We start from the raw sequence: 12,616 nt of genomic DNA on the forward strand, positions 1-12,616 counted from the left end.
ACCGACCAGTTTGGGATCTGGACCAGCAAGAGGGAAGTCACGGCAACGTTGAGACTGGACGCCCACGGCAACATCGTCCACCCTCCCTCCAGCTTCGCCATCGGAGGAAGTCGAGGATACATCACGTATGTGGGGCAGCCCAGAGTCTGTCGCACCTGCGGCAAATCCGGCCATTTGGCGAACACCTGCACTGCAACCATCTGCAAGAACTGCAAGCAGGAAGGACACCAGACTAAGGACTGCAAGGAGAGCAAGCGCTGCAACCTGTGCGGGCTGGAAGGCCATCTCTACAGGGTCTGCCCCGAACGCAACCTCAGCTACGCCCAGGCGGCCAAGAACAACACAGCGGAGGAGGAGGGGGAAACAAGCAAGGATGCCCCAAAGAAGGCCAAGAGTCAGCGCCCGGCCGCGACCTCCTCCAAGAAGACCCTAGCCCAGGAAAACAATGAACGAGGAAAGGGTCAAGCCGAAAACTGCCAGACCCCGACACCCAGCTCCGAGCCTCCCCAACAGATGACAGAGTCCATGGACGAGGAGGCAGCAGAGGGAGGATGGCAGCTGGTGGTCAATAAAACCAAAAAGAAGAAGCCAGAGAAAAGGAAACAAGCCCCTGCCGACACTACACCAGGGGCCAAAAGAGCACTCGAGTCGCAGTCGGACTGCAACGACTACCCCGAGTCTGACGAGGAGGGACGACAGGAGCGAAGTGGTCAGCCGTCCCACCCAAAGCGGCAAAATACCCAAGGTGACCCCGATGCGATCGGCAGCCCCCATCTCCAGAACACTGGGAGCGACAACGCCTCCAGTGCCCTCCAGCTCCGGGAAGCCGGCAGCATCGTAGTGCCCAGCGCACACCAGCTCCGAGACACCGGGAGCAGCACCGCAGAGAGCGAAGACCAGCTCCGGGAAACCGGGAGAAGCGACAACGAGGAGCCCCAACCGATCGAGGATCGCACGGACTCTTCACCCGACACCAGGCCGCCGATGTCACCCCGGCGGAACGACGACCCCCTCTCTGAGGCAGAACAGAACTCGTACCTCAGCTCAGGGATCGTGGAACACTTTACACAGATCACCTATATGCAGAAACACGGCCAAGAGCTGGAAACAGAAAACGGACTGACGGGTGAGACTTTAAACAATTGTTAAAATGGGTCTGAAAGTCGCATCCATTAACGTGCGTAGCGTTAAAAGCACTACGCGATGTGTGTCGACCTTGGACTACCTGGCCAAGGTCAAGAGCGACCTGCTGTTCTTACAGGAGTGCGGCCTGCCGCATCTCAGCAATTACAGGCAATGGTCGCAGCGCTGGGCCCACGGGCCGTCTATCTGGTCGGGAGGCAACGATAACCGTGCCTCCGGCCTGGGGATTCTGCTGCGGGGGGGCAACTTCACCATCACCGAAGTAAAGGAGGTGGTGGGGGGCCGTCTCCTCGTAGCAGACGTAAAGTACAAAAACGCTCCGCTCCGGCTGATCAACGTGTACGCCCCGGCTCTGAAGGACGAGCGGCTGGCCGTCTTCCAGCAGCTCCCACTGCTGCTGGCGACGTCCAAGCCGGTCATTCTCGGCGGTGACTTCAACTGCATCATCGATGCGGCTGGACGATCCGGCAGAGCCGACAGCAAACTGGACGCCACGTCCAAACTCCTGATGGAAGCGGTGAAAGACGCCAAGCTGTGCGACGTCTTCAGCAACCCTGCAGACGGAACGGCGCGTCAATACACCTGGTCCAGACCAGACGGGTCCGTCCGTTCCAGAATAGACTTCCTGTTTGTGTCCCCGAAGCTCAAGGTCAGATCCACCAAGGTCACACCGGTGTTCTTCTCTGACCACTGCCTCCTCCTGGCCGACTGTCACCTACAGGACGATCAGAGAGTGGGCAGGGGGACATGGAAGCTGAACGTGAAACTGTTGACCCCGGGAAACATTGAGGAACTGACGAGGGATTACAAAGGTTGGAGAACCGTAAAGCCCCTCTTTGATTCCCCAGTGCACTGGTGGGAAGCCATCAAGGCGAACATCAAGAGGTTCTTCATCCTCAAAGGTGTTCAGAAGGCGAGAGAGAGGCAGAGGGAAACGTCCCGACTCCAGAAAAGCATGCAGAATCTTCTCCTGCTGCAGTCGATGGGGATCGATGTCGGGGAGGAACTCAGAGAGGTGAAGGACCAGCAAGCCTCGCTCTTTGCCTCCGAGGCCTCAAAGATCATCTTCCGGTCCAGAGTCCGCTCCGTGGAGCAGGACGAGACTTGCTCGCGCTTCTTCTTCCAAAAGGTGCACAGAGAGAGCTCTGTGATCAGCAGCCTGAAGGAAGAGAACGGCTCGGTCACGTCCTCGCAGCCCGACATACTGAGGATCTGCAAATCCTTTTATGCCGGACTGTACGACGCGAAGCCCACAGACAGCGCGGCCTCCCACTCCTTCTTGTCGTCTATCACGGAGGTTCTAGACGACAGCAAGCGGGAGAGTCTGGATCACCCGCTAACTCTGGACGAACTGACAAAGGCCGTCCGATCCTTCGAGAAGAGTAAGACTCCCGGAAGCGACAGCTTACCGATGGAGTTGTACTCGGCTCTGTGGGACTGGATAGGCCCAGACCTGCTGGAAGTGTACGGGGGTATGCTTCTGGCAGGCAGCATGTCAGACTCCATGAGGAAAGGCATCATCACCCTCATCTACAAACAGAAGGGGGAGAGGGAAGAAATCAAAAATTGGCGACCCATCTCACTACTTAACGTGGACTACAAAATTCTGTCCAAGGTCATCGCCAATCGGGTCAAGTCAGCCCTGGAGGTGGTGATCCACCCCGATCAGACCTGCGCCGTACCCGGCAGGAAGATCTCTGACAGCCTGGCGCTACTCAGGGATACGATTGCCTACGTACAGGACAGGGGGGTGAACACCTGCCTGATCAGCCTGGACCAGGAGAAGGCCTTTGACAGAATATCCCACACGTACATGATGGACGTGCTCTCCAAAATGGGGTTTGGGGAGGGAATCCGCAATTGGATCCAACTGCTCTACACAAACATCAGTAGCGCAGTTTCAATCAACGGGTGGGAATCAGAAAGCTTTCCGATCAAATCTGGAGTCAGGCAGGGCTGTCCTCTCTCCTCCGTCTTGTTCGTGTGTTGCATCGAACCCTTTGCCGAGTCCATCAGGAGGGATGCGGGCATAAGAGGGGTGACGATCCCAGGCAGCGGAGGCACTCAGGTCAAGGCCTCCCTGTACATGGATGACGTCGCCGTCTTTTGCTCGGATCAGCTGTCGGTCCGCAGATTGATGAGCATCTGCGACCAGTTCGAACTGGCCTCGGGGGCCAGGGTAAATCGTAGCAAGAGCGAGGCCATGTTCTTTGGGAACTGGACCGACCGATCCTTTGTCCCCTTCACCGTCAGGTCGGATTACCTGAAGGTGCTGGGGATCTGGTTCGGGGGGGCCGGGGCGTGCACCAAAAACTGGGAGGAGCGTATCTCCAAGGTTAAGCAGAAACTGGGACTGTGGCATCAACGATCCCTCTCGATCGTGGGCAAGAACCTGGTCATCAGGTGCGAGGTGCTCTCGGTGTTGCTGTACGTGGCGCAGGTCTGGCCCATACCTCGCTCCTGCGCCGCGACAGTCACCCGAGCCATCTTCCACTTTGTCTGGAGATCAAAAATGGACCGTGTCCGCAGGGTCACGATGTACAAATCTCCAGAGAAAGGGGGGAAAGGCGTGCCCAACGTGGCCCTCATCCTGATGGCCACCTTTGTGTGCGGCTGCATCAAGCTGTGCATAGACCCTCAGTACGCAAACACAAAGTGTCACTACGTGCTGAGGTTCTACCTGTCCCCGGTGTTGAGAAGGATGGGCCTGGCCACGCTGCCACGGAACGCTCCGTCCAGTTGGACCGTTCCGCCCCACCTGTCCTTCGTGGAAAGGTTTGTGCAGGAAAACACCTTTGACCACAAGGCGATCAGCAAGTGGTCCGCACGTAACGTCCTCGAGACCCTGCGGGAAAAGGAGATGGTGGATCCTGTCGGTTGGTTCCCCGAGCAGACTGTCAATGTCATTTGGCAGAACGCCTCATCGCCAGAGCTCTCAAACAAGCACCAAGACCTAGCTTGGCTGGTGGTGAGAAGGGCCCTTCCCGTCAGATCCTTCATGCACTCCCGGACTCTCAGCGCCACCGCGCGCTGTCCCAGAGGAGGCTGCGGTGGAGACGAGACCGTCACCCATCTCCTTATGGAATGTGCCTTTGCAAAGAAGGTCTGGAGAGAGATGCAGTGGTATCTGTCCAGGTTCGTCCCGAGCAGTTCCGTAACACAGGTTTCTGTGCTCTACGGGTTGTTCCCGGGGACGCACACTGAGACGGACATCGGCTGCTGCTGGAAGACCATCAACTCGGTGAAAGACGCCCTTTGGTCTGCCCGAAACTTGCTGGTCTTCCAGCACAAGGAGCTGTCCTCGACCGAGTGTTGCAGACTGGCACATTCCAAGGTCCAGGACTACGTGCTGAGGGACGCACTGAGGATGGGTGCGGCCGCCGCAAAGGCCCTGTGGGGAAAGGCAACCGTTTAGAGCCTTCCCGACATTGTAAACCGAGGGGCTGCAATCAGGGAAAAACCCCCTCGGGCAGAATGTAAAATTCAAATTGCTGTAATGTACCTGTAATGAATCTGAAATGGACCAGAAATGAATCTGTAAGCAATAATCTGTGTTGAGTATGATGCAATGAGACACCCCAGAGTGTCATGAACTGCAATGATGTCCAATGTTTTCATTGTACTGCACTTAACGTAACCTGCAAATTGTATAATCTGTATTGTGTACATTTGGAAAGTGATATGACAACTGTTTTGTATGTACTGCTGCAAATTTTTATGAATAAAGTATATTTTTTGGAAAAAAAAAAATCTGTTCTTATCAGTTTAATATCTGATACGTCCCCTATCTGGGGACCATATATTAAATTGATTTTTGGAACAGGGAGATGGAATAGGGGCTTGCTCCGTCCACTCCACGCATCGACCCAGTATTGCAGTGTCTCTGGGAACGGTGCACCTCCCTGTGGGGAGATATTCAAAAAGAAAAACAGCTCGTTCCCAGCGTCTCTGTACATGTGTGTGTGTATGTATTATTAGTGAGAATAAAGCATATATATTGCACTGACTTTCTCAGCTCAGTGGTATCTTTTTCTTCTCCTGGGCTGAGTGCCGCTCGCACGCACGCAGCCAGCGATATAATTGAAACTGCAAAATAACTGGACGTCCAGCTTGAGAGACAGCTTTCAATTGCAATAGGCGTTTCCGAAACATTAACTCCTCGTTTCTTTCGGGGGAGGAGCAGCTTGAGAGACAGCTTTCAATTGCAATCGGCACTCCTGAAACATTAACGCCTTGTTGCTTGCGACAGTTCGCCAAGCCAAGCCAAGCCAAGCCAAGCCAAGCCAAGCCAAGCCATTGCCCATCCCTAATTGCCCTTGAGAAGGTGGTGGTGAGCCACCTTCTTGAACCGCTGCAGTCCGTGTGTGACGGTTCTCCCACAGTGCTGTTAGGAAGGGAGTTCCAGGATTTTGACCCAGCGACAATGAAGGAACGGCGATATATTTCCAAGTCGGAATGGTGTGTGACTTGGAGGGGAATGTGCAGGTGGTGTTGTTCCCATGCGCCTGCTGCCCTTCTCCTTCTTGGTGGTAGAGGTCGCGGGTTTGGGAGGTGCTGTCGAAGAAGCCTTGGCGAGTTGCTGCAGTGCATCCTGTGGATGGTGCACACTGCAGCCACAGTGCGCCGGTGGTGAAGGGAGTGAATGTTTCGGGTGGTGGATGGGGTGCCAATCAAGCGGGCTGCTTTATCTTGGATGGTGTCGAGCTTCTTGAGTGTTGTTGGAGTTGCATTCATCCAGGCAAGTGGAGAGTATTCCATCACACTCCTGACTTGTGCCTTGCAGATGGTGGAAAGGCTTTGGGGAGTCAGGAGGTGAGTCACTCGCCGCAGAATACCCAGCCTCTGACCTGCTCTCGTAGCCACAGTATTTATATGGCTGGTCCAGTTAAGTTTCTGGTCAATGGTGACCCCCAGGATGTTGATGGTGGGGGATTCGGCGATGGTAATGCCGTTGAATGTCAAGGGGAGGTGGTGAGACTCTCTCTTGTTAGAGATGGTCATTGCCTGGCACTTATCTGGCGCGAATGTTACTTGCCACTTATCAGCCCAAGCCTGGATGTTGTCCAGGTCTTGCTGCATGCAGGCTCGGACTGCTTCATTATCTGAGGGGTTGCGAATGGAACTGAACACTGTGCAGTCATCAGCGAACATCCCCATTTCTGACCTTATGATGGAGGGAAGGTCATTGATGAAGCAGCTGAAGATGGTTGGGCCGAGGACACTGCCCTGAGGAACTCCTGCAGCAATGCCCTTGGGCTGAGATGATTGGCCTCCAACAAAGACTACCATCTTCCTTTGTGCTAGGTATGACTCCAGCCACTGGAGAGTTTTCCCCCTGATTCCCATTGACTTCAATTTTACGAGGGCTCCTTGGTGCCACACTCGGTCAAATGCTGCCTTGATGTCAAGGGCAGTCACTCTCACCTCACAGGATACGGGGTATGCCATTTAGAACTGAGAGGACGAACTCACACCCTCTCTTCTCTCTCCAGCTCCTTCTTTGCTCGTGATCAATAATTAAGCATTTTTTCAATGTCAATTTATATTTTATTTCATAAAATTTACGGATACACACAGTTCAATGTAAAAAGAGAAATGAAATTTCAAGCAATACAGTTCAAACCAATACAACAATAACAACTTGCATTTATATTGGGCCTTTAATGGAGTGAAACTTCCCAAGGTGCTTCACAGGAGCGATTATCAAACAAAATTTGACACCAAGGCACAGAAGGAAGTATATGGACAGGTGACCAAAAGCTTGGTCAAAGTGGTAGGTTTTAAGGAGTGTTTTAAAGGAGGCGAGAGAGGTAGAGAGGCAGAGAGGTTTAGGGAGGGAATTCCAGAGCTTAGGGCCGAGGCAACTGAAGGCACGGTCACCAATGATGACATTTGGCCGAACGTCTTGTCGCCAGAACTGACCAACAGGGCCCAGGATGTTGCCTGAATGGCAGTGAGAATGGGAGGGGAGAGATTAAGGGAGGAAATGAGGGCAGTGAACTCAGAGGAGAGAGAGCATGATGAGTTGAGATGGACGTTGAAATCATCAAGGATGAGAAGTCGCTCGGTGCAGAGGCTGAGGGAGGAAATAAGTGAAGATATCTCAGTGAGAAACTTTGTGTGGGACTTGGGTGGGCGGTAGAGAATGAGGATTTTAAAGGAGAGGCAATTAAATGCAGATCGTACACACTACGATCCCGTTATTACAATTGAAGTCACAATCCAAATCTTCTAATGCATTCTGTACAATACAAGGTGGGGTGGCCTTCCACGGTGCCTTTCCCCGTAGAGCTTTTGCGTAGGTCGCACCTCGCCTCAGTGCGTCCCGCAGCACGTACTCCTGGATCTTGGAATGTGCCACTCGGCAACACTCAATCCTGGACAGCTCCTTCAGCTGGAAGACCAGCAGGTCTCGGGTGGACCAAAGGGCCTTCTTCACCGACATGATGGTCTTCCAGCAGCAGTTGATATCTGCCTCTGTGTGCGTCCCGGGGAACAGCCCGTAGAGCACAGCGTCCTGTGTTATCGGACTGTTTGGGATGAACCGGGACATAGAGAACAGAGAAACATAGAAAATAGGAGCAAGAGTAGGCCATTCAAAATGATCATGGCTGATCGTCTAACTCAGTACCCTGTTCCCGCTTTTTCCCCATCTCCCTTGATCCCTTTAGCATGAAGAAATATATCTATCTCCTTCTTGAATACATCCAATGACTTGGCCTCCACTGCCTTCTGTGGCAGAGAATTCCACAGGTTCACCACACTCTGAGTGAAGAAATTTCTCCTCCTCTCGGTTCTAAATGGCATACCCCGTATCCTGAGACTGTGACCCCTGGTTCTGGACTCTCCAGCCATCGGGAACATCCTCCCTGCACCTAATATTTGGTCCCCAGAGAGGGGACGTATCAGATATTAAACTGATAAGAACAGAAACTACACTTGATCTGAGCCAAAAGGCCGAGAAGCGATAACCGGTAAACTCCCGCTCCTGCTCCATTCTTCCTCGGACTCTCTCTACTTCTTCAAAATGGTGTTGGGTGACTGAGCTTAGGTGTGAAGAGTGGCCGGCAGACTTTGAGCAAGAGAACATTTTTTGCCAGGACATCTACCCAAGATGAAAAGCCATCTGCGTAACACCCCCCTTCCCTTTGGCTGAGGTAACACGATCACAGCTTTTGCATTTTCGGGTGCTTAATCAACGGGCGCGCAGGATCTCAATGGAGCGCAGAATCGGTCCTGCAGCTGCCAAGTAAAGTCTGGGGTTTGCTAAGGCTGGTTCCCGGCAATAAGTCGTAGGAGACAGGCAGGGTGGCATGGGAATAGACTGCAGCAGGCGTGGCGGGCAGGGCGGGGTGCATGTGCCCAACACCACCAACCCCCATCCACCCACCCATCCTTTTCCAATAGAGGCGCCCGTGCCTGCAGTCGCATGGAAATCCAACAGGGGGCAACCTCCAGCTTAGCTGTCGAGCGGGAAACGTGGTGAGGCCTCACCCTGAAATATAGGCCAAGTCCCCATGGACAGATATGGGAAGAAAAACACAATGGTGGCTGCTTACCTTGCTGAGCAGGAGTGAAAGTGGCGTCAGCGGCGTTGGCAACATGGCGCACCGGCCGGGCGAGAAACAACACGTAGCGAGCATCAACCTACGAAGGAAAGGAGAGCATGGTCAAGCAGCTGTAAAAAGTTTTCCTTCTTTTATAACAATATTGACTACAGTAATAACATATGGTCCAAAAAAGAAACAAAATCTGTTTTTTGTTTTTCGAATCTCCCCGAGGGGAGCTGCACCGATCCTGGAAGCACTGCGATACCAGGTCGATGCGCGGAGTGGACGGAGCAAGCTCTCGTTCCATCTCCCTGTTCCAAAAATCAATTTAATATTTGGTCCCCAGATAGGGGACGTATCAGATATTAAACTGATAAGAACAGAAACAACACTGGATCTTAGCCAAAAGGCCGAGAAGCGATAACCGGTGAACTCCCGCTCCTGCTCCAGTCTTCCTCGGACTCTCTCTCCTTCTTCAAAATGGTGTTGGGTGACTGAGCTTAGGTGTGAAGAGTGGCCGGCAAACTTTGAGCAACACAATATTTTTTACCAGAACATCTAACCAAGATGAAAAGCCATCTCCGTAACACCCCCCTTCCCTTTGGCTGAGGTAACACGATCACAGCTTTTGCATTTTCGGGTGCTTAATCAACGGGCGCGCAGGATCTCAATGGAGCGCAGAATCGGTCCTGCAGCTGCCAAGTAAAGTCTGGGGTTTGCTAAGGCTGGTTCCCGGCAATACGTCGTAGGAGAGAGGCAGGGTGGCATGGGAATAGACTGCAGCAGGCGTGGCTGTCAGGGCGGGGTGCATGTGCCCAACACCACCAACCCCCATCCACCCACCCATCCTTTTCCAATGGAGGCGCCCGTGCCTGCAGTCGCACGGAAATCCAACAGGGGGCAACCTCCAGCTTAGCTGTCGAGCGGGAAACGTGGTGAGGCCTCACCCTGAAATATAGGCCAAGTCCCCATGGACAGATACGGGAAGAAAAACACAATGGTGGCTGCTTACCTTGCTGAGCAGGAGTGAAAGTGGCGTCAGCGGCGTTGGCAACATGGCACAACGGCCGGGCGAGGAACAACGCGGAGCGAGCAACAACCTACGAAGGAAAGGAGAGCATGGTCAAGCAGCTGTAAAAAGTTTTCCTTCTTTTATAACAATATTGACTACAGTAATAACATATGGCCCAAAAAAGAAACAAAATCTGTTTTTTGTTTTTCGAATCTCCCCGAGGGGAGCTGCACCGATCCTGGAAGCACTGCGATACCAGGTCGATGCGCGGAGTGGACGGAGCAAGCTCTCGTTCCATCTCCCTGTTCCAAAAATCAATTTAATATTTGGTCCCCAGATAGGGGACGTATCAGATATTAAACTGATAAGAACAGAAACTACACTGGATCTTAGCCAAAAGGCCGAGAAGCGATAACCGGTAAACTCCCGCTCCTGCTCCATTCTTCCTCGGACTCTCTCTTCTTCTTCAAAATGGTGTTGGGTGACTGAGCTTAGGTGTGAAGAGTGGCCGGCAAACTTTGAGCAACACAATATTTTTTACCAGAACATCTAACCAAGATGAAAAGCCATCTCCGTAACACCCCCCTTCCCTTTGGCTGAGGTAACACGATCACAGCTTTTGCATTTTCGGGTGCTTAATCAACGGGCGCGCAGGATCTCAATGGAGCGCAGAATCGGTCCTGCAGCTGCCAAGTAAAGTCTGGGGTTTGCTAAGGCTGGTTCCCGGCAATAAGTCGTAGGAGACAGGCAGGGTGGCATGGGAATAGACTGCAGCAGGCGTGGCGGGCAGGGCGGGGTGCATGTGCCCAACACCACCAACCCCCATCCACCCACCCATCCTTTTCCAATGGAGGCGCCCGTGCCTGCAGTCGCACGGAAATCCAACAGGGGGCAACCTCCAGCTTAGCTGTCGAGCGGGAAACGTGGTGAGGCCTCACCCTGAAATATAGGCCAAGTCCCCATGGACAGATACGGGAAGAAAAACACAATGGTGGCTGCTTACCTTGCTGGGCAGGAGTGAAAGTGGCGTCAGCGGCGTTGGCAACATGGCACAACGGCCGGGCGAGGAACAACGCGGAGAGAGCAACAACCTACGAAGGAAAGGAGAGCATGGTCAAGCAGCTGTAAAAAGTTTTCCTTCTTTTATAACAATATTGACTACAGTAATAACATATGGTCCAAAAAAGAAACAAAATCTGTTTTTTGTTTTTCGAATCTCCCCGAGGGGAGCTGCACCGATCCTGGAAGCACTGCGATACCAGGTCGATGCGCGGAGTGGACGGAGCAAGCTCTCGTTCCATCTCCCTGTTCCAAAAATCAATTTAATATTTGGTCCCCAGATAGGGGACGTATCAGATATTAAACTGATAAGAACAGAAACTACACTGGATCTTAGCCAAAAGGCCGAGAAGCGATAACCGGTAAACTCCCGCTCCTGCTCCATTCTTCCTCGGACTCTCTCTTCTTCTTCAAAATGGTGTTGGGTGACTGAGCTTAGGTGTGAAGAGTGGCCGGCAAACTTTGAGCAACACAATATTTTTTACCAGAACATCTAACCAAGATGAAAAGCCATCTCCGTAACACCCCCCTTCCCTTTGGCTGAGGTAACACGATCACAGCTTTTGCATTTTCGGGTGCTTAATCAACGGGCGCGCAGGATCTCAATGGAGCGCAGAATCGGTCCTGCAGCTGCCAAGTAAAGTCTGGGGTTTGCTAAGGCTGGTTCCCGGCAATAAGTCGTAGGAGACAGGCAGGGTGTCATGGGAATAGACTGCAGCAGGCGTGGCGGGCAGGGCGGGGTGCATGTGCCCAACACCACCAACCCCCATCCACCCACCCATCCTTTTCCAATGGAGGCGCCCGTGCCTGCAGTCGCACGGAAATCCAACAGGGGGCAACCTCCAGCTTAGCTGTCGAGCGGGAAACGTGGTGAGGCCTCACCCTGAAATATAGGCCAAGTCCCCATGGACAGATACGGGAAGAAAAACACAATGGTGGCTGCTTACCTTGCTGAGCAGGAGTGAAAGTGGCGTCAGCGGCGTTGGCAACATGGCACAACGGCCGGGCGAGGAACAACGCGGAGCGAGCAACAACCTACGAAGGAAAGGAGAGCATGGTCAAGCAGCTGTAAAAAGTTTTCCTTCTTTTATAACAATATTGACTACAGTAATAACATATGGTCCAAAAAAGAAACAAAATCTGTTTTTTGTTTTTCGAATCTCCCCGAGGGGAGCTGCACCGATCCTGGAAGCACTGCGATACCAGGTCGATGCGCGGAGTGGACGGAGCAAGCTCTCGTTCCATCTCCCTGTTCCAAAAATCAATTTAATATTTGGTCCCCAGATAGGGGACGTATCAGATATTAAACTGATAAGAATAGAAACTACACTGGATCTTAGCCAAAAGGCCGAGAAGCGATAACCGGTAAACTCCCGCTCCTGCTCCATTCTTCCTCGGACTCTCTCTTCTTCTTCAAAATGGTGTTGGGTGACTGAGCTTAGGTGTGAAGAGTGGCCGGCAAACTTTGAGCAACACAATATTTTTTACCAGAACATCTAACCAAGATGAAAAGCCATCTCCGTAACACCCCCCTTCCCTTTGGCTGAGGTAACACGATCACATAAGAACATAAGAACATAAGAAATCGGAGCAGGAGTAGGCCAATCGGCCCCTCGAGCCCGCTCCGCCATTCAATAAGATCATGGCTGATCTGATCCCAACCACAAATCTAAAGAACACAAGAAGTCGGAGCAGGACCCGGCCACATAGCCCCTGGGCCCTCTCCGCCACCCACAGGGCATTGACCGATCCGAACTCAGCTTCATGTCCAATTTCCTGCCCGCTCCCCATAACCCCTAATTCCCTTTACTTCTAGGAAACTGTCTATTTCTGTTTTAAATTTATCTAATGA

The 12,616-nt window shown here is 52.6% G+C and overlaps 4 non-coding genes and 2 pseudogenes across 4 annotated transcripts; 1 reads left to right on the forward strand and 5 right to left on the reverse strand.

The window, feature by feature from the left end:
- The first annotated feature begins 4,871 nt into the window (after positions 1-4,871).
- Positions 4,872-5,046, forward strand: LOC137311844 (U2 spliceosomal RNA; annotated as a pseudogene).
- A 2,954-nt stretch (positions 5,047-8,000) lies between these two features.
- LOC137311866 (U2 spliceosomal RNA) lies at positions 8,001-8,112 on the reverse strand (annotated as a pseudogene).
- Positions 8,113-8,924: 812 nt separating this feature from the next.
- On the reverse strand, positions 8,925-9,115 carry LOC137311819 (U2 spliceosomal RNA). The gene has a single exon (XR_010960574.1). It is a non-coding gene; the product is annotated as a U2 spliceosomal RNA (small nuclear RNA).
- Positions 9,116-9,927: 812 nt separating this feature from the next.
- On the reverse strand, positions 9,928-10,118 carry LOC137311931 (U2 spliceosomal RNA). Its single transcript, XR_010960603.1, has one exon. It is a non-coding gene; the product is annotated as a U2 spliceosomal RNA (small nuclear RNA).
- An 812-nt stretch (positions 10,119-10,930) lies between these two features.
- Positions 10,931-11,121, reverse strand: LOC137311932 (U2 spliceosomal RNA). The gene has a single exon (XR_010960604.1). It is a non-coding gene; the product is annotated as a U2 spliceosomal RNA (small nuclear RNA).
- Positions 11,122-11,933: 812 nt separating this feature from the next.
- On the reverse strand, positions 11,934-12,124 carry LOC137311820 (U2 spliceosomal RNA). The gene has a single exon (XR_010960575.1). It is a non-coding gene; the product is annotated as a U2 spliceosomal RNA (small nuclear RNA).
- Positions 12,125-12,616: the final 492 nt, after the last annotated feature.

This window comes from Heptranchias perlo, unplaced genomic scaffold, assembly GCF_035084215.1.
Source record: "Heptranchias perlo isolate sHepPer1 unplaced genomic scaffold, sHepPer1.hap1 HAP1_SCAFFOLD_384, whole genome shotgun sequence".
NCBI lineage: Eukaryota > Metazoa > Chordata > Chondrichthyes > Hexanchiformes > Hexanchidae > Heptranchias > Heptranchias perlo.